The following is a 21,027-nucleotide window of genomic DNA, read 5'->3' on the forward strand; positions in this document are numbered from 1 at the left end:
GGGGGGGGGGGGGGGAGTCAATGTAAAATAGTGTGGGTGGCCATTTGATAAAATTGTTCCGCAGCTGTTAAGAGCCTTGTCCAAACTTGGCAGCTCGGGTGTTACCGCTTACCGTGCAGAAGCAGAGGAGAACAGTCTATCGACTCAGTGTAACTAGGAGTCTTGACATTGTTTGGGCTCCTCTGACACTGCCTAGTATATAGGTCCTAGATGGCAGGAAGCTTGGCCCCAGTAATGTACTGGGCCGTATGCACTACCCTCTGAACGCCTTAGGGTCAAGATGCCGAGCAGTTGTCATACCAGGTGGTGATGAAACCGGTCAGGATGCTCTCGATGGTGCAGCTGTTAGAACATTTTGAGGATCTGAGGACCATGCCAAATCTTTTCAGTCTCCTGAGGGGAAAAAGGTGTTTGTCGTGCCCTCATTCATGACTGTCTTGGTGTGTTTGGACCATGATTTCGTTGGTGATGTGGAACCAAGGAACCCCACTAACAGTTCTATTTGCGACCCACTTTGCGTTATCCCTCGCCCTGCCCATATTGCTCCTTTGCGACATCGACCACTCCCGACTTCTGCCCGTCCCTATCTCTCATCTTGAAATATTCCCCTCAACCTCCTATGTTCCCTGGACCCTAGTTTCCCCAGCTCATAGTCCCTGGGGCCTATGTTCGCTAAGCCCTCATATTGTTCCTGGCCCTATGTTCCCTCAGCCCATTGCTCCCTGGCCCTATGTTCCCTCAGCTCTATTTCCCTGGGCCCTATGTTCCCTGGGACCCTATGTTCCCTGGGCCCTATGTTCCCTGGCCCTATGTTCCCTCAACCCTATGTTCCCTGGGCCCTATGTTCCCTCAGGAAACATAGGCCCAGGGAACATAAGCTGAGAACATGGGCCCAGGGAACATAGGGGCCAGGGAACATAGAGCTAGGGAACAAGGGCCCAGGGAACATTAGGCCCAGGAATATAGGGCCCAGAACATAGAGCTAGGGAACATAGGGGCCCAGGGAACATAGGGCCAGGAAAACATAGGGCCCAGGAACATAGGGTAGGAACATAGAGCTTATGAACATAGAGCTTAGGGAGGGACATAGGCCCAGGACATAGGCCCAGGGAACATAGAGCTGACTGGGGAACATAGGGCCCCAGGAACATTAGAGCATGTCGAACTCTATTGAAATTTTGAACTTTCACCAAAGATTCACTGTAATATTGATAATGAACAGCACGTCTCGGTGCGATGGAGGGAATCGCTGAGAGCTGGAGCAATTGACCTGAAGTGAGGTGTTGCAAATAGCTGGCGTCGCTTATCGAATCAGGGCTGGAAGACTAGATAGCATTTCTTAGTTATCTTTAATCTATACGAGATTATGTACACGTATTAATGATCTTACAGACCCACCTCAATAACGAAACTCCTTTGCACTGTGCTAACCATACGTGTTCACATGACTCGTACATGGTGTACCCAAATAATGCATGTAACGATTGGGTGCCGCTGCATTGTTATTACTTTGTGTATCTATTAATATCTACTTTAACCATAATACTGTTTGTGTGTTGTGGCGTATATATTTAATTCGTATTGTCAGGTCATTCTGACATCTTTGTTTGAATCTGCTAGTAAATTTAAAAACATATGTAGCGGAGTGCTTGTTGGTAAGTTAAGTAATAAGACATAACTTGTTTCACTAAAGGTATCGCTGTGTGTTATTAAAATAACACATTGACGTTATGTTGGATAAAGGTCAAAGTTGTGCAAGTAAACTTATAAACGTTCAAGGTGCAGAAATTCTTCTTTACTGTAGTGTGAGTTTTATGATAACATCGAGATTGAATAGGTCACAGAACCACCTCCTCACCGTCGACACACACTAGAAGGACCGCAGTGATGGGAGAGGAATGGTTGTAGGAGAGGCGGTAGCCAAGCGATCATTGAGAGGAGATAGTATATGGGATACTGTATGTGCATTGAGCGGAATAATAGTTGAGAGGCGAGCCGGGTGCACTGGCAAAATCATAAATAGTTGACAACACATCGGAGTATGGCAAAGGTCAATAAATTTATAAGTTCCAAATTAAAGATCTCCAAAAAACTCTCACCCGATTCACCTAACGGTACTGAGGACAATGCTATCCGAGAACGTTTGACAGGCGGCCTGAGAGTGAAGTAATACGCCAGGAGATGTTAAACAGCTATAAAGTGATAACTACAAAAATCGTGTTAAGAACACATATTGAATCGATGTACAGTGAGGATAATACCGGAACCTGGAAAAACAAGGGGGAAGTCAACATCATACTAATATAATAGCCCTCTTAAGCTCACGAGTCAGCAATGAGTCGGTCAAAAAGCCACCCTGGCCAGCGGCTGCCTTCCCAAGCGTCTGGGTTCCATCAATATCGGCAGGCCGTAGCTGGAAGGCCATAATTTTGCCAGTGACTAGTCATCTGCTGATTGAATGCCTAATTGAACTGCTCTACCAGATTGCGACAGTGTGTGAGTTTTCCTCTACGATGTTGTGTTTTTTGCTTCTATTTTTCAAGGGAACATAGGGCCCAGGGAACATAGACATGGTCCGAACTCTATGGTTTGAACATTTCACAAGATTACACTGTAATATTGAATATTGAACAGCATGTGCAAATGGCTGCATCAATCTGCGTGATGTTATTTATTTGTTTACATTTAGATCTTAGACACCATTTAGAGCTCTTTGACATATAATACGTGTGTAATAACATGACGTTGTGTGTAATAACATGACATTGTGTGTAATAACATAACGTGTGTAATAACATAACGTTGTGTGTAATAACATGACATTGTGTGTAATAACATAACGTTGTGTGTAATAACATAACGATGTGTGTAATAACATAACGTTGTGTGTAATAACATGACATTGTGTGTAATAACATAACGCTGTGTGTAATAACATAACGCTGTGTGTAATAACATAACGCTGTGTGTAATAACATAACGCTGTGTGTAATAACATAACGATGTGTGTAATAACATAACGTTGTGTGTAATAACATAACGTTGTGTGTAATAACATGACGTTGAATGGTGTGGTAGCCAGTCATTGATAGACTATTATATTATCATTATATAATAGTTGAGGTGGAAATATGAATTATGCCAATAAATCCAAAATGTGAAATGCACCAATTTGTGGCCTGTAAACCAGAGATTTTGTACAAAACGTTATACTATGTGATTTACCTGGAACGGTTGCCCTCACTCAACATGGCGACTGCTTAGCTTCATCATAGTGAAGCCATTTTGCCAGTACTATCTTTGACCTATGAACYCCCGAGTGTGGCAGCGCTCCGCCATATTGACTGTTGTCTTGACTGGAGAAGATAGTGAGCATTTGTGATACTAGAAKAATCGAAACCGTGCTTTTAAACACCTCTAAACTAGTGCAACCTTGGCTAAAGGATATATCCGACACCTGCGTGATGGCGAGGAAGAAGAGCAAACAGCAAGGAGTCGGGAACAAGGACCTAGTGCCCGGACAACAGAGCATATCGAAGAGCCCCGTCTCTCCCGGAGATGCAGCTGGCGGTGGTGGCGGAGATGCAGGGCTGGATAGACTGGCGGCCAGGGCGAATCAGGTAACGTTAGCTAGCCGCATAAATAACTAGTGGGCTAGCTAAAAGGTTAGCTAACCTACCAATCATTTAGGGACATCCTGTATTTCTGCTAACGTTAATTCCTTCGGTGTTTGGATGGTTGATTGGGGATTCTAGCTAGCTAAGTTGCATAACTAACTAGTGCTCCGGGGTTGTATTTTTTTGTTCATTTACAATCTGATCGGGGCGGAGTAATAGCTAGCTCCACTAGCTTAATAAATAATTAAAACTTAGCCAGCGTTGTAAATTKTACAAGCCATCAATAAATACACATTCACATTAGTTTTAGCCAACTAGGCTAGCTAGCTAACGACATCCAGTCTGCATTTTCTGGTAGTAACGTTAGTTAGTGTCAGTCGCAAGATTGACATTGTTGCGCGCTTGCCACGGATAAGTCGTAAAATGTTGCGGTTAAAATTGTATCTAGCTTGTTAGCTCCTAACTCACGGTGGTATTGAAAGTTTGCTGACATGTAATCACACTTGGCAGCTAGTACACCATATACTGTGCACCGGTACTGTAACTACACGTGCTAGCTAGTTGACTAACAAACTACATCCCAGAGGTAGTCATCTGAGTAACTTTACCTGTAAATAGTGTTAACGTTTTGACTAGAACCATGCATGGCTTGCTTTAGTTAAGTTTGCACTTTCTCTGCACATCTCAAGTGTCATATGTATGCGTCGAAGTTTTTACCTAAACATTACATGGACGCCCTTGTAGGTGTATTTGCGGTCAACAAAGCTTACTGTACCAGCAGACCACTAGCTAGTGTGGACATGGGACACATGAAATCAATCACTACATTCTAACCACTGTTTGTTCTAAGAAACCACTGCATGTGCCAAGCTGGCGCCATGGTCAACTTCTACTTCCTCTTTGCAATACAAATATTGTTGTGGTCATTGTCAACATGGTCAGTTCTTACTCGTGAAATTTCTAATCTCTGTGTTAAAAACTTGACCTTAGATCAGTGTCCAGGGGACAACTTTATTATGCTCCATGTCAATCTCACTAACATCCACCTCTCCTCAGATCCCATCCTCTCCTCCACCCCTGATCTTGACCTAAAACATCCTCCTCTCTGCTCTCCTCCAACCATCCTACCCTCTTCCTCCCCTCTTCCATCCCTCCTCCATCCTCCTCTCTTCTCCTCCCCATCCTCTTCTCCTCCCCATCCTCCGCTCTTCTCCTCTCCTCCCCTCTTYCACCTGTCCTTCACCTAGATGATTGACCTCTGTCTCTCCTCTCCGCTGCATTTCAAATGTCACCGGCTCACCTCTCTGTTGCTCTCCCCCAGCCGAGGCACACCTGCTGCCTCCTGTGTCACCGTGAGTTTAAGGACTGGGGGGCGAGCTCTGCCAACGGTCTGCCTGGGGGCCACGGGGCGAAGCTAGCTGACGCTGTCCCAGCCCTGTCCCAGGCCCTGCTCAGAGAGGTGCCGGGCCAGAAGCTGTCCGACACCGTGCCTTCGTTGAGCCAGTCTCTACTGGGAGAGGTGCCGCTCTGGATCTGCCAGAGCTGCCGGAAGAGCGTCGAGGAGGAGGAGAGACGGAGCGCACAGGAAACGCCTGCACCGGTAAGAGGGGGATGGAGAGGAGGAGGAGGAGGAGGAGGTAGGGAGGAGGAGGTAGGGGAGAGGCGGACTGTCCAGGAGATGCCCGCACTGGTAAGAGGGTGGAGGAAAGTAGGGGGGTGGAAGAGGTAGGGGAGTGAGAGGAGAGGAGAGAACGTAGGTGAGGAGGAGAGACTGAGTGCCCAGGAGACACCTGCACCGGTAAGAGGGGGAGGGAGAGGAGGAGGAGAGACTGAGTGCCCAAGAGACGCCTGCACTGCTGAATATGACAAGACCATGCATGCACCTCAAGCTAGCCAACCATTAGCACTATTTACAGTTACATGAAAACCCGTGTTACAGCTTGCTAGCTCTGGGCTGTTTTCTCAAGGTCTAAAAAAAATAAAATAAACAAAAAGAAGGGGGGGTATGTCTGGTCACGTCATCCACCAAGAAGCTGAAAGGCACAGGATTTGGTGATGATGAAACCTGCGCCATTCTCCAACTGTGGATGGATACAGTCAGTACTGCTATCCTGTGGCTGTTTGTGGTGTTACAGTGCTCCATTCTGCATGGCTAAATGAATACCACATACTGAGAATCCTGTCTCTTCGGAAGCCGTTTTGTTCTCTGTCAGACTTGGCCTTCTCCCTTCACAAGCAGAGGCACCGAGGTAGTCTTATTCGTGTGGATTCTTGAGAAAAATATACTTTCTGTCTTAGTGGCGTTTTTACATAAACACTTTACATATTTAAATTAAATGCACAAGTGCTGAAGGGTTGCAACACTCACTACCGAGTTCCAAACTGCCTCTGGAAGCAACGTCAGCACAAGAACTGTTCGTCGGGAGCTTCATGAAATGGGTTTCCATGGCCGAGYAGCCACACACAAGCCTAAGATCACCATGTGCAATGCCAAGCGTCRGCTGGAGTGGTGTAAAGCTCGCCGCCATTGGACTCTGGAGCAGTTGAAACGGGTTCTCTGGAGTGAAGAATCACTCTTCACCAATTGGGGGAAGGCCCTTTCCTGTTTCACCATGACAATGCCCCCGTGCACAAAGCGAGGTCCATACAGAAATGGTTTGTCGAGATTGGTGTGTAAGAACTTGATTGGCCTACACAGAGCCCTGACCTCAACCCCATCGAAAGCTTTGGGATGAATTGGAACGCCGACTGCGAGCCAGGCCTAATCGCCCCCAACATCAGTTGCCCGACCTCACTATAATGCTCTTGTGGCTGAATGGTAGCAAGTCCCCACAGCAATGTTCCAACATCTAGTGGAAAGCCTTCCCAGAAGAGTGGAGGCTGTTATAGCAGCAAAGAGGGGGAGACCAACTCCATATTAATGCCCATGATTTTCTAATGAGATGTTAAACGAGCAGGTGTCCACATACTTTTGGTCATGTAGTGTAACTAGTCTTATAAGAGCCAGACAGACCCATGAGGTTGGTGTAGAGCTGGGATAATAAACCTACAATGATCGACACCGACCAACCACTTATCACAGGCATTTTGCTGATCTCGTTCATTACGATAAGTAGCTCTATACTAGACAAATGAAATGAAATAAGTTTGATAATACGTGTGATTGTTCATGGGACAATTAATGGCTTCAACCATTAAACTAGTAGTAGTGGTTTAAAGGAGAATAAAAACAATGGTGGAGCACATTATTCATGTTAAATGGTGGAGCACATTATTCATGTTAAAACTGTGGGCACATTATTCATGTTAAACTGTGGAGCACATTATTCATGTACTGTGGAGCAACATTATTCATGTTAAACTGTGGAGCACATTATTCATGTTAAAACTGTGGAGCACATTATTCATGTTAAACTGTGGAGCACATTATTCATGTTAAATGGTGGAGCACATTATTCATGGTTAAATGGTGGAGCACATTATTTCATGTTAAATAGTGGAGCACATTATTCATGTTAAACTGTGGAGCCATTATCATGTTAAACTGTGGAGCACATTTATTCATGTTAAACTGTGGAGCACATTATTCATGTTAAATGGTGGAGCACATTATCTGTTAATGGTAGCATTATTCATGTTAAATGGTGGAGCACATTATTCATGTTAAACGGTGGAGCACATTATTCATGTTAAATGGTGGAGCACATTATTCATGTTAAATGGTGGAGCACATTATTCATGTTAAACGGTGGAGCATATTATTCATGTTAATGGTGGAGCACATTATTCATGTTAAACTGTGGAGCACATTATTCATGTTAAAATGGTGGAGCACATTATTCATGTTAAATGGTGGAGCATTATTCATGTTAAATGGTGGAGCACATTATTCATGTTAAATGGTGGGCACATTATCATGTTAACTGTGGAGCACATTATTCATGTTAAACTGGTGGAGCACATTATTCATGTTAAATGGTGGAGCACATAGTTATGGTGAGCAACATTATTCTGTTAACTGTGGAGCACATTATTCATGTTAAATGGTGGAGCACATTATTCATGTTAAACTGTGGAGCACATTATTCATGTTAAATGGTGGAGCACATTCATGTTAAACGGTGGAGCACTTATTCATGTTAAATGGTGGAGCACATTATTCATGTTAAATGGTGGAGCACATTATTCATGTTAAACGGTGGAGCATATTTTCATGTTAAATGGTGGAGCACATTATTCATGGTTAAACTGTAGAGCACATTATTATTGTTAATAACGTATTGTTCTATTCATTGTTCATTCAGGCAATTTATCACAATATGGATTTTGTCTAGGCAGGAGTCTATCTCCTGTTTCTGTACAGTGAACCAGAACGGCCCATAGGGCAGGAGTCCATCTCCTGTTCTGTACAGTGAACCAGAACGGCCATAGGGCAGGAGTCCATCTCCTGTTCTGTACAGTGAACCAGAACGGCCATAGGGCAGGAGTCCATCTCCTGTTTCTGTACAGTGAACCAGAATGGCCCAAGGGCAGGAGTCCATCTCCTGTTTCTGTACAGTGAACCAGAACGGCCCATAGGGCAGGAGTCCATCCTGTTTCTGTACAGTGAACCAGAACGGCCATAGGGCAGGACATCTCCTGTTTCTGTCAGTGACCAGACGGCCCATAGGGCAGGAGACCATTCCTGTTTCTGTACAGTGAACCAGAACGGCCCATAGGCAGGAGACCATCTCCTGTTTCTGTACAGTGAACCAGACGGCCATAGGCAGGGAGTCCATCTCCTGTTTCCTGAACAGTGAACAAGAACGGCCCATAGGGCAGGAACCATCTCCTGTTCTGTACAGTGAACCAGAACGGCCCATAGGGCAGGAGTCCATCTCCTGTTTCTGTACAGTGAAACCAGAACGGCCCATAGGGCAGGAGTCATTCCTGTTTCTGTAGTGTGAGGCAGCTTGATGTACAAGTACACCCTAGCCTAGACGGGATGTAGTCTATTGGTATGGCCAGGCAAGGTCATGTAAATGACCAGGACAAATGGTACCTAGTTTTAGCTTCCACCCTCCTGGTGAGGTCAGGAGAAACTCAGGGCCCGCCTCTCACCTGACTAATGTCTTCTCCCTGCCCTATTTAAATGCAACACACCATCCAGGAGACTGCTCAAGTGCTTCTTCAACTCCTCTATCCTTCACTCAGTCTTTGCTGTAAAACACAATGTGTTCTGTTAAAAATAGACTCCCATTAGTTCCTGCCAAGGCAGCAGCTACTTCCTGGGGTTTTATTTGGATCCCCATTAGTTCCTGCCAAGGCACAGCTACTCTTCTGGGGTTTATTATGGATCCCCATTAGTCTCTGCCAAGGCAGCAGCTACTCTTCCTGACGGTTTATTATGGCTCCCCATTAGTTCCTGCCAAGGCAGCAGCTACTCTTCCTGGGGTTTATTATGGATCCCCATTAGTTCCTGCCAAGGCAGCAGCTACTCTTCCTGGGGTTTATTATGGATCCCCATAGTTCCTGCCAAGGCAGCAGCTACTCTTCCTGACGGTTTATGGACCCATTAGTTCCTGCCAAGGAGCAGCTACTCTTCCTGGGGTTTATTATGGATCCCATTAGTTTCTGCCAAGGAGCAGCAGCTACTCTTCCTGACGGTTTATTATGGATCCCCATTAGTTTCCTGCCAAGGCAGCAGCTACTCTTCCTGACGGTTTATTTGGATCCCCATTAGTTCCTGCCAAGCGCAGCTACTCTTCCTGGGGTTATTATGGATCCCCAATTAGTTCCTGCCAAGCAGCAGCTACTCTTCCTGGGTTTATTATGGATCCCCATTAGTCCTGCCAAGGCAGCACTACTCTTCCCTGGGTTTTATTATGATCTCCCATTAGTTCCTGCCAAGGCAGCAGCTACTCTTCCTGGGTTTATTATGATCCCTTAGTTCCTGCTCAAGCAGCAGCTACTCTTCCTGACGGTTTATTATGGATCCCATTAGTTCCTGTCAAGGCAGCAGCTACTCTTCCTGACGGTTTTTATGGATCCCCATTAGTTCCTGCAAGGCAGCAGCACTCTTCCTGACGTTTATTATGGATCCCCATTAGTTCCTGTCAAGGCAGCAGCTACTCTTCCTGGGTTTATTATGGATCCCATTAGTTCCTGCCAAGGCAGCACTACTCTTCCTGAGGTTTATTATGGATCCCATTATTCCTGCAAGGCAGCAGCTACCTTCCTGGGTTTATTATGATCCCCATTAGTTCCTGCAGGACAGCTACTCTTCCTGACGGTTATATGGATCCCATTGTTCCTGTCAAGCAGCAGCTACTCTCCTGGGGTCCAGCAACATCTATTTCACTTATATACAATTTCATATATTACATGACAAATGTCATAGCACTTTCACAACACATTAAGTGTGTTCACTCAGGCCACTACTCTGCTGTCACACATCTAAAATACAAAACCATGTGTATTTAGTGTGTGTCTTATCCTGTACCTGTGGTGTGTGTCTCTTCACAGTCCACACTGTTCCATAAGTAATATTTTACCTGCTTTTTAAATCTGTTCTATCTGCTGTCAGTTACCTGATGTGGAATAGAGTTCCATGTAGTCATGGCTCTATGTAGTACTGTGTGCCTCCCATAGTCTATTCTGGACTTGGGACAGTGAAGAAACCTCTGGTGGCATGTCTTGTGGGGTAGGGACGGGGTCTGAGCTGTGTGCTAGTATTTAAAACAAACAGCTCAGTACATTCAGCTTGTCAACACCTTTTACAAAAACAAGTAGTGATGAAGTCAATCTCTCCTCCACTTTGAGCCAGAGAGATTTAGATGCATATTATTAATTTAGCTCTCTGTGTACATCCAAGGGCCAGCCACGCTGCCTGTTCTGAGACAATTGTAGTTTCCCGAGGTCCCTTTTTGTAGGCACCTGACCACACGACTGAACAGTATGTGTGGTCAGGTGACAAAACTAGGGTCTGTAGGACCTGCCTTGTTGATAGTGCTGTTAAGAGGTAGAAACTAGGGTTGTAGGACCTGCCTGTTGATAGTGCTGTTAAGAAGGTAGAACAGGGCCTGTAGGACCTGCCTTGTTGATAGTGTGTAAGAGGAAGTAGAAAACTAGGGCCTGTAGGACCTGCTTGTGATAGTGTGTTAAGAAGGTAAAATAGCCTGTAGGACCTGCCTTGTTGATAGTGTGTTAAGAAGGTAGAAACTAGGCCTGTAGGACCTGCTTGTTGATAGTGCTGTTAAGAAGGTAGAAACTAGGCCTGTAGGACTCGGCCTTTTGTTATAGTGTTGTTAAGAAGGTAGAAACTAGGGCCTGTAGGACCTGCTTGTTGATCGTGTTGTTAAGAAGGTAGAAACTAGGGCCTGTAGGACCTTGCCTGTTGATAGTGTTGTTAAAAAGTAGAAACTAGGGCCTGTAGGACCTGCCTTGTTGATGTGTTGTTAAGAGGTAGAAACTAGGGCCTGTAGGACCTGCTTGTTGATAGTGTTGTTAAGAAGGTAGAAACTAGGGCCTGTAGGACTGCCCTTGTTGATAGTGTTGTTAAGAAGTAGAAACTAGGCCTGTAGGACCTGCCTTGTTAGATCGTGTTGTTAAGAAGGTAGAAAACTAGGGCCTGTAGACCTGCCTTGTTGATAAGTGTTGTTAAAAGGTAGAAACGGGCTGTAGGACCTGCCTTGTTGATAGTGTGTTAAGAAGGTAGAAACTAGGGCCTGTAGGACCTGCCTTGTTGATATGTTTTTGTTAAGAAGGCAGAGCAGTGCTTTATTATGGACAGACTTCTCCCCATCTTAGCTACTGTTGAATCAATAAGTTTTGACCTATGACAGTTTACAATCCAGGGTTACTCTAAGCAGTTTAGTCATCTCAACTTGCTCTCATTTCCACATTATTTAATACAAGGTTTTAGTTGAGATTTAGGGTTTAGTGAATGATTTGTCCCAAATACAACGCTTTTAGTTCTGAAATATTTAGGGCTACCTTATTCCTTGCCACCCACTTGAAACTAACTGCAGCTCTTTGTTGAGTGTTGCAGTCATTTCAGTCGCTGTAGTAGCTGACGTGTATAGTGTTGTCATCCTCATACATAGACACACTGGCTTCACTCAAAGCCAGTGGCATGTCATTAGTAAAGATTGAAAAAAAGTAAGGGACTAGACAGCTGCCCTGGGGAATTCTGATTCTACCTGGCCTAGTGGTTAGAGTTAGAGTGGCAGGTAGCCAGTGTTAGAGTGTAGAGGTGGCAGGTACCTAGTGGTTAGAGTGTAGGTGGCAGGTAGCCTAGTGGTTAGAGTGTAGAGGCGGCAGGTAGCCTAGTGGTTAGAGGTAGAGGCAGCAGGTAGCCTAGTGTTAGAGCATTGGCAGTAACAAAAGGTTGCTGGATTGAATCCCCGAGCTGACAAGGTAAAATCTGTCGTTTGCCCTGAACAAGGCAGTTAAACCCACTGTCCCGGTAAGCCGTCAATTAAATAAGAATGTGTTCTTAACTGACTTTCCTAGTTTAAATAAAGGTTAAAGAACACCCTCTGTGTTCTGTTAGAACAGGTAACTCTTTATCCACATTATAGAGGGGTGTAAAGCCACAACCAATATAGCAGGGGGGTAAAGCACAACACAAATACGCAGGGGGTGTAAAGCCACAACACATATAGGCAGGGGGTTAAAGCCACAACACATTATAGCAGGGGGTGTAAAGCCATAAACACAATATAGCAGGGGGTGTAAAAGCCACAACACATTATAGCAGGGGTGTAAGCCACAAACATTATCGCAGGGGGTGTAAAGCCATAACACAATATAGCAGGGGGTGTAAAGCCACAACACATTATAGGGGGGTGTAAAGCCACATAGCAGGGGTGTAAACCACAACACAATATAGCAGGGGGAGTAAAGCCACAACACAATATAAGCAGGGGGTTAAAGCCACAACACAATTATAGCAGGGGTGTAAAGCCACAACACATTATAGCAGGGGTTGTAAAGCCACAACAATTATAAGCAGGGGGTGTAAAGCCACAACACAATTATGACAGGGGGTGTAAAGCCACAACACAATATAGCAGGGGGTGTAAAGCACAACACATTATAGCAGGGGTGTAAAGCCATAACACAATATAGCAGGGGTGTAAAACCACAACACACGTTTTCCAGCAGCAGACTACGACGATAATGTTAAACGCCGTACTGAAGTCTAACAAAACAGCTCCCACAATCTTTTTATCATCAATTTCTCTCAGCCAATCATCAGTCATTTGTGTAAGTGCTGTGCTTGTTGAGTGTCCTTCCCTATTAGATGCTGAAATTTGTCGTCATATTTGTTTACTGAAAATAGCATTGTATCTGGGCAAACACCATTTCTCCAGAAAGTCTACTAAGGGTTGGTAACAGGCTGATTGGTTGGCTGTTTGAGCCAGTAAAGGGGCTTTACTATTCTTAGGTAGCAGAATGACTTTAGCTTCCCTAGCAGGCCTGAGGGCACACACTTTCTAGTAGGCTTAGACTGAAGATATGGCAAATAGCAGTGGTAATATCGTCCGCTATTATCCTCAGTCATTTCCCATCCAAGTTGTCAGACTCCGGTGGCTTGTCATGTTGATTGACAACCATACATTTTTTCACCTCTTCCACACTCACTTTAACTGAAATCAAAATTACAATTCTTGTCTTTCATAATTTGTTCAGATATACTGGATGTGTAGTGTCAGTGTTTGTTGCTGGCATGTCATGTCTACGTTTGCTAATCTTGCCAATAAAAAAAAATCATTAAAGTATTTGACAATATCAGTGGGTTTTGTGACGAACGGAGCCATCTGATTCAATGAATGATGGAGCTGAGTTTGCCGTAGTGCAGTGTTTAAGCCTCCTGTTAAAAGTAGTGCAGTGTTTTGCCAGCCCTACAGGGCCTCCTGGTTAAAAGTAGTGCAGGTTTTGACCAGCCCTACAGGCCTCCTGGTAAAAAGTAGTGCAGTGTTTTGACCAGGCCTCCTGGTTGAAAGTGTGCAGTGTTTTGACCAGGCCCTACAGGCCCCTGGTTGAAAAGTAGTCAGTGTTTGACCAGCCCTACAGGCCTCCTGGTTAAAAGTAAGTGGCAGTGTTTTGATCCAAGGCCTCCTGGTTTGGAAAGTAGTGCACGTGTTTTTGACCAGCCCTACAGGCCCGTAAGTCGAGTGTTTACCCCCTAAGCTCCGGTAGAAAGTAGGGCAGTGTTTGACCAGCCAGACCTCCTGCGTTAAAAGTAAGTGCAGTGTTTTGACCAGCTAAGCCTCCTGGTTAAGTAGTGCAGTGTTTTGACAGTACAGGCCTCCTGTTTTGAAAAGTAGTGCGGAGTGTTTACCAGGCCTCCTGGTTAAGTAAGTGCAGTGTTTTGCCAGCCTCCTGGTTAAAAGTATGTGCAGTGTTTTGACCAGCACTCCTGGTTAAAGGGTGCAGTGTTTTGACCCTGGAACTAACATCTGTTTCTCCTGTCTCATCCATCCCAGGTAACAGTCAGACGCTTCAGTTAATGTAAATAATAGCATTGTCTTCGCTATCATTTCTGCTCTAGCTCACAGCATCAAATCTTAGTGGGGGGAAAACAGGCTGTACCTAATGAACCATTGTCTGACTAGCATCATCTTCTCTCTCTCCTCCCCCCAGGTTCCGTTGTCCACTCGTCGTCGTGTAAGGCTCAGTAGTTGTGGTGAAGGTTATCCCAGAGCAGAGCTCCGTACACGGGACCCGTCTTCCCTTCCTCTCAGCCCACAAATTCTGGTCCTTGGAAACTCGGCTCACAGCAACGGAGGGATACACTGTAACCACAGCACTGCCCTTCGCACGCACAGCAAGGTAAAACACCACCTTGAACCCCACACTCTCTCTCTCTTCTCTCTCTCTCTCTGTCCTCAGGGATCCTCAAGGTTAAGTCGTAAACAGATGCAAACTAATTTAGACATTTCATTATTTGGCGTGTTTTCATTATTTACTTTAAACAAATTTGTAACATTTACACTGACACACAATGGAGGGAACTGTACTCTCAGTGTGTAGCTAACTACTGACATACAGAAAACACACCTGTTACTCCTTCTGAGTAAGACCTTCTTCCTTCTCTCCTTCCTTTTCGTTTATCCTTTCCCCTCTCCCTGGTCCCAATAGGAACAGGGGGACCAGCCGTGTCACGAGAGCGAGTCTCTCACACGAGGCCCTGGAATCTGCTAAATACGCCTGGAGCCAAAGTGTGGCCCCTACAGTCACCCTTCCCAAGAATTCAGTGGTTGTCCCCGGGAACGCGCTCTCTACCTCCGGGGAACTTCTGTAAGACCACCCCAAAGCAGCTTTCAAACCATGTGCGCGACCAACTCGAGCTGTGAGATCTCTCTTTTTTCTCTCACCTTTTAGGACACAGAGAAATTCCAAGACATACCGGCATCTAAGCTGGAATACTGTTCACGGTGTCCTGTTGCAATAGCGCAATAGATTACACCTCTAGAGAGAAAGCAGAGATATGGCCCATAGATTATTATCTAGAGAGAAGCGGAGATATGGAAGATTATTAATCTAGAGAGAAGCAGAGATATGGCCCATAGATTAGTTAACTAGAGGAGTTAGAGATATGGCCCATAGATTATTAATCTAGAGGAGCAGAGATAGGCCCATAGATTACAACCTCTAGAAAGAAGCAGATATATGGGCTAGATTATAATCTAGAGGAGAAGCAGAGATATGGCCCAATAGATTTTAATTAAGAGAGAAGTAGAGATATGGCCCATAGATTATTAAGTCTTATGAGAGAAGTAGAGATATGGCCCCATAGATTAACCTCTAGAGAGAAGAGAGATATGGCCCATAGATTACCTCTAGAGAGAAAGCAGAGATATGGCCCATAGATTACACCTCTAGAGAGAAGTAGAGATATGGCCCATAGATGTATTATCTAGAGAGAACAGATTATATGGCCCATGATTCTTAATCTAAGAGAGAAAGCAGATATATGGCCCATAGATTCACATCTAGAGAGAAGCAGAGATATGGGCCCATAGATTACAACTCTAGAGAGAAGCAAGAGATATGCATAGATTACACCTCTAGACAGAAGAGAGATATGGCCCATAGATTATTAATCTAGAGAGAAGCAGAGATATGGCCCATAGATTATTAATCTAGAGAGAAAGCAGAGATATGGCCCATAGATTAACACCTCTAGAGAGAAGTAGAGATAATGGCCCATAGATTTTTAATCAGAGAGAAGGAGATATGGCCCAATACGAATTACCTCAGAGAGAAGCAGAGATATGGCCCATAGATTTACACCTCTAGAGAGAAGCAAGAGATATGGCCATAGATTACAACTCTAGAGAGAAAGCAGAGATATGCCCATAGATTTACACGTCTAGACAGAAGCAGAGAATATGGCCCATAGATTACACCTCTAGAGATGAAGCAGAGATATGGCCCATAGGATTACACCTCTAGAGAGAAGCAGAGATATGGGCCCATAGATTACAACCTAATTAGAGAGAAAGCAGAGATAAGGCCCATAGATTACACCTCTAGAGAGAAGCGGAGATATGGCCCATAGATTATTAATTAGAAGAGAAGCAAGAGATTTATGGCCCATAGATTACACCTCTAAAGAGAAGCAGAGATATGGCCAATAGATTACACCTCTAGAGAGAAGGCAGAGATATGGCCCCATAGATTACACCTCTAGAGAGAAGCAGAGATATGGCCCATAAGATTACACTCTAGGAGAGAAGTAGAGATATGGCCCATAGATTAATTAATCTAGAGAGAAAGCAGAGATATGGCCCATAGATTATTAATCTAGAGAGAAGCATGAGATATGGCCCATAGATTATTAATCTAGAGAGAAGGCAGAGAATAGGCCCCATAGATTATTAATCTAGAGAGAAGTAGACGATATGGCCATAGATTAAAATAATCTAGAGAGTTTAAGGTAGAGATTTGGCCCATAGATTACACCTCTAGAGAGAAGCAGAGATATGGCCCATAAGATTATTAATCTAGAAGAGAAGCAGATGATATGGCCGCCATAGATTTACACTCTAGAGAGAAGCAAGATATGGCCATAGATTACACCTCTAAGAGAGAAGTACGAGATATGGCCCCATAGATTAATTAATGGTAGGTAGAAGTTAGAGATATTGCCCATAGATTATTTAATGCTATGAGAGAAGCAGAGAGATGGCCCATAGATTACACCTCTAAGAAAGAAGCAGAGATATGGCCCATAGATTACACCTCTAGACAGAAGCTAGAGATATGGGCCCATAGATTACACTCTAGAAAAGAAGCAGAGATATGGCCCATATATTACACCTCTAGACAGAAGCCAGAGATATGGCCGCAATATATACATCCTCTAGACAGAAGCAGCCAGATATTGGCCGATTAGATTATTAATCTAGGAGAAAAGTAGAGATATGGCCCATAGATTAAACATCTAGAGAGAAGCAGAAGATATGGCCCATAGATTAATTAAATTCTAGAGAGAAGCAGAGAGATAATGGCCCATAGATTTACACCTTCTAAGAGCGAAGCAGAGATATGGCCCATAGATTATTAAATCTAGAGAGAAGCAGAGATATGGCCCATAGATTTATTAATCTAGAAGAGAAGCAGAGATATGGCCATAGAATTACACCTCTAAGAGAAAGCAGAGATATGGCCCATAGATTACACCTCTTTAGAGAGAAGTAGGAGATATGGCCCAAGATTATTAATCAGAGAGAAGCAGAGATATGGCCCATAATTAACACCTCTAGAGGAAGTAGAGATATGGGCCATAGATTAGTTAATCTAGAGAAGAAGCAGACATCTTAACCACCGGGATCATCAACTATGTTTGTCGCAATATACTCACACTTTTTCGGTCTCTCCTCCAGGTGAAGCATTCACCGCCAGCGACCACCACCAACACTCAGACCTGTCTGTCCCCCCCAACAGCCCCACTGGCCGTCTCTCCTCTCCTCTCAGATTCCTCTCCCTCCTGCCCTCAAAAGCAGAGCTCCGGAGGGCAGCAGCTACGGCCATGTCCACATCCTCGCTCCTCCTATCCCAGTCCTAGGCTGCTAACGCTCCCTTCTCCCGCTGTAACCAACGCTCCACGTCCCCGCGGCAGGCGGCCAAGCTGGGAGGCCCTGGGTGGCCCTGAACTGCCCAACAGGCGGCCCTCCATAAGCCGCTTGGCATGTAAGAACTCCACACATTCCTCCTGTAAATGGTCAGCAACAGCAAAAACTGGGCCCCTCCCTGAGTGGGCTGTAAACCACCATCAACGGCCACAGGGAGGGGCACTGCCCTCTTCCAACGTGGGACAGCCACCTGACCGCTGGGAACACCTGACCGCTGGGCAACACCTGACCGCTGGGCACACTGACCCGCTGGCAACATCTGACTGCTGGGACACCTGACGCGCTGGGCGCAACACCTGACCGCTGGAGCATGCAGGTTGGTAGTTTGGTAGATTATTTCACAGGAAATAGATGGAGAAGAAACAATGTAAGTGGCAAGAAAGGTTTTCCCTTCCTAATGAACCCTTTTGGAATTACTGGATTCTGCATAATTTGGGTCATCAAATGTGATCTGATCTTCATCTCTAAGTCACAACAATAGACAAAAACAGCAGTCTGCTTAACCTAATTAACACACAAATTAGTGTATTTTTCTTGTCTCTATAGACATACATAAATTTAAACATTCACAGTGTACGGTTGGGGAAAGTAATGTGAACCCCGAGGTAATGACTTCTCCAAAAGCTCATTGGAGTCAGGAGTCAGCTGACCTGGAGTCCAATCAATGAGACACGAGATTGGAGATGTTGGTTGGAGCCTGCCCTGCCCTATTCACAAGAAGCATTGTCTTGATGTGAACCATGCTTCGAACAAAGAGAATCTCAGAAGACATAAGATTAAGAATGGTTGACTTGCATAAAGCTAGAAAGGGTTACAAAAGTATCTCTAAAAGCCTTGATGTTCATCAGTCCACGACGGTAAGACAAATAGTCTATAAATGGAGAAAGTTCAGCACTGTTGCTACTCTCCCTAGGAGTGGCCGTCCTGCAAAGATGACTGCAAGAGCACAGCGCAGAATGCTCAACGAGGTTAAGAAGAATCCTAGAGTGTCAGCTAAAGACGTACAGAAATATCTGGAACATGCTAACATCTCTGTTGACGAGTCTACGATACGTAAAACACTAAACAAGAATGGTGTTCATGGGAGGACACCACGGAAGAAGGCACTGCTGTCCAAAAAAAACATTGTTGCACGTCTGAAATCCGCAAAAGAGAACCTGGATGTTCCACAGCGCTACTGGCAAAATATTCTGTGGACAGATGAAGCTACAGTTGAGTTGTTTGGAAGGAACGCAACACTGTGTGGAGAAGAAAAGGCACAGCACTCCCTACTGCACTCCCTATCCCTACTGTAAAGTATGGTGGAGGGAGCATCATGGTTTGGATCTGCTTTGCTGCCTCAGGACCTGGACAGCTTGCTATCATCAACGGGAAAATGAATTCCCAAGATTATCAAGACATTTTGCAGGAGAATGTTAGGCTATCTGTCCGCCAATTGAAGCGCAACAGAAGTTGGGTGATGCAACAGGACAACGACCCAAAACAAAATAAATCAACAACAGAATGGCTTCAACAGAAGAAAATACACCTTCTGGAGTGTCAGAGTCCTGACCTCAACCCGATTGAGATGCTGTGACCTCGAGCAGTTCACACCAAACATCCCAAGAATATTGCTGAACTGAAACAGTTTTTTAAAGAGGAATGGTCCAAAATTCCTCCTGACCGTTGTGCAGGTCTGATCCTCAACTACAGAAAACATTTGTTTTGAAGGTTATTGCTGCCAAAGGAGGATCAACCAGTTACTAAATCCAAGGGGTTCACATACTTTTTCATGCCACTGTAGGTTCAATGTAGTGATAGATACTATCTAGTGATGAGACAGGTTTTGGTTGTCACTTTCAACTTCCAACTACGGTAGTGATGTTCCATACATAGTGTGATGTTTCATACATCGTGTGATGTTTCTACAGTAGGGATGTTCCATACATAATGTGATGTTTCTACAGTAGTGATGTTTCTACAGTAGTGATGTTTCATACATCGTGTGGTGTTTCTACAGTACTGTGACTGCTGCTACGTGAGTTCTTCGGACACAAACGCCGGTTGTATAGTAGTGATGGGGGAAAAATGCATACAGCTACATATCGAATATGATTTTGACTATACAGTGCATTAGGAAAGTATTCAGACCCCTTCTCTTTTTCCACTTTTGATACGTTACAACCTTATTCTAAAATGATTAAATACATGTTTTTCTCATCAGTCTACAACAATACCCCCTAATGACTCACAATACCCCTAATCACATCACAATACCCCCTAATGACATCACAATGTTTGAGGTCGAAGGAATTGTCTGAGAGCTCCGAGACAGGATTGTGTCGAGGACAGATCTGGGGAAGGGTACAAAACCTTTCTGCAGCATTGAAGGTCCCAAAGACACATTGGTCTTAACATTCTTAAATGGAAGAAGTTTGGAACCACCAAGACTCTTCCTAGAGCTGGCCGCCCTGCAAACTGAGCAATCGGGGGAAGGACCTTGGTCAGGGAGGTGACCAAGAACCTGATGGTCACTCTGACAGAGCTCCAGAGTTCCTCTGTGGAGATGGGAGAACTTCCAGAAGGACAAGCATTTCTGCAGCACTCCATCAGCTAGGCCTTTATGGTAGAGTGGCCAGATGGAAGCCACTCTTGGAGTTTGCCAAAAGTTACCTAAAGGACTCTCAGACCTGAGAAAGAAGATTATCTTGTCTGATGAAACCAAGATTGAACTATTTGGCCTGAAGCAAAGCGTCACATCTGAGAACACCTGGCACCATCCCTACGGTGAAGCATGAGGTGGCAGCATCATGCTGTGGGGATGTTTTCAGTGGCAGGGACTGGGAGACTAGTCAGGATCGAGGGAAAGATGAGCGGAGCAAAGTACAGAGAGATCCTTGATTGAAAACATGCTCCAGAGCTCAGGATCTCAGACTGGGGTGAAGGTTCACCTTCCAACAGTACAACGACACTAAGCTCACACCCACGCCATGTGTAATAAAACATTGAACATTTCTTTTCTTTTTTATATAAAAACGTCTTTGTCATTATGGGGTATTGTGTGTAAATTGATGAGGGGGAAAAAATGATTTAATACATTTTAGAATAAGGCTGTAACGTAACAATGTGGAAAAAGTCAAGGGTCTGAATACTTTCCGAATACACTATTACAATATTTTGAACATATCCAATATTATTTTTGCGCTAGTCGGCTGTACCTGCACCAAAACTCCAGTATTTTCCCTTCATAGCTTGTCCTCCATCTTCTTTTTAAATAGTGAGCATTTTGTTTTCAGCACTTTTTT

General features: G+C 44.6%; 1 pseudogene; it reads left to right on the plus strand.

Annotated features, from left to right (window-relative positions):
* The first annotated feature begins 3,330 nt into the window (after positions 1-3,330).
* Positions 3,331-21,027, plus strand: part of LOC112073793 (protein FAM193B-like) — a 41,569-nt pseudogene continuing 23,872 nt past the window's right edge.

The sequence above is a fragment of the Salvelinus sp. IW2-2015 genome, unplaced genomic scaffold (assembly GCF_002910315.2).
Source record: "Salvelinus sp. IW2-2015 unplaced genomic scaffold, ASM291031v2 Un_scaffold2370, whole genome shotgun sequence".
Lineage (NCBI taxonomy): Eukaryota > Metazoa > Chordata > Actinopteri > Salmoniformes > Salmonidae > Salvelinus > Salvelinus sp. IW2-2015.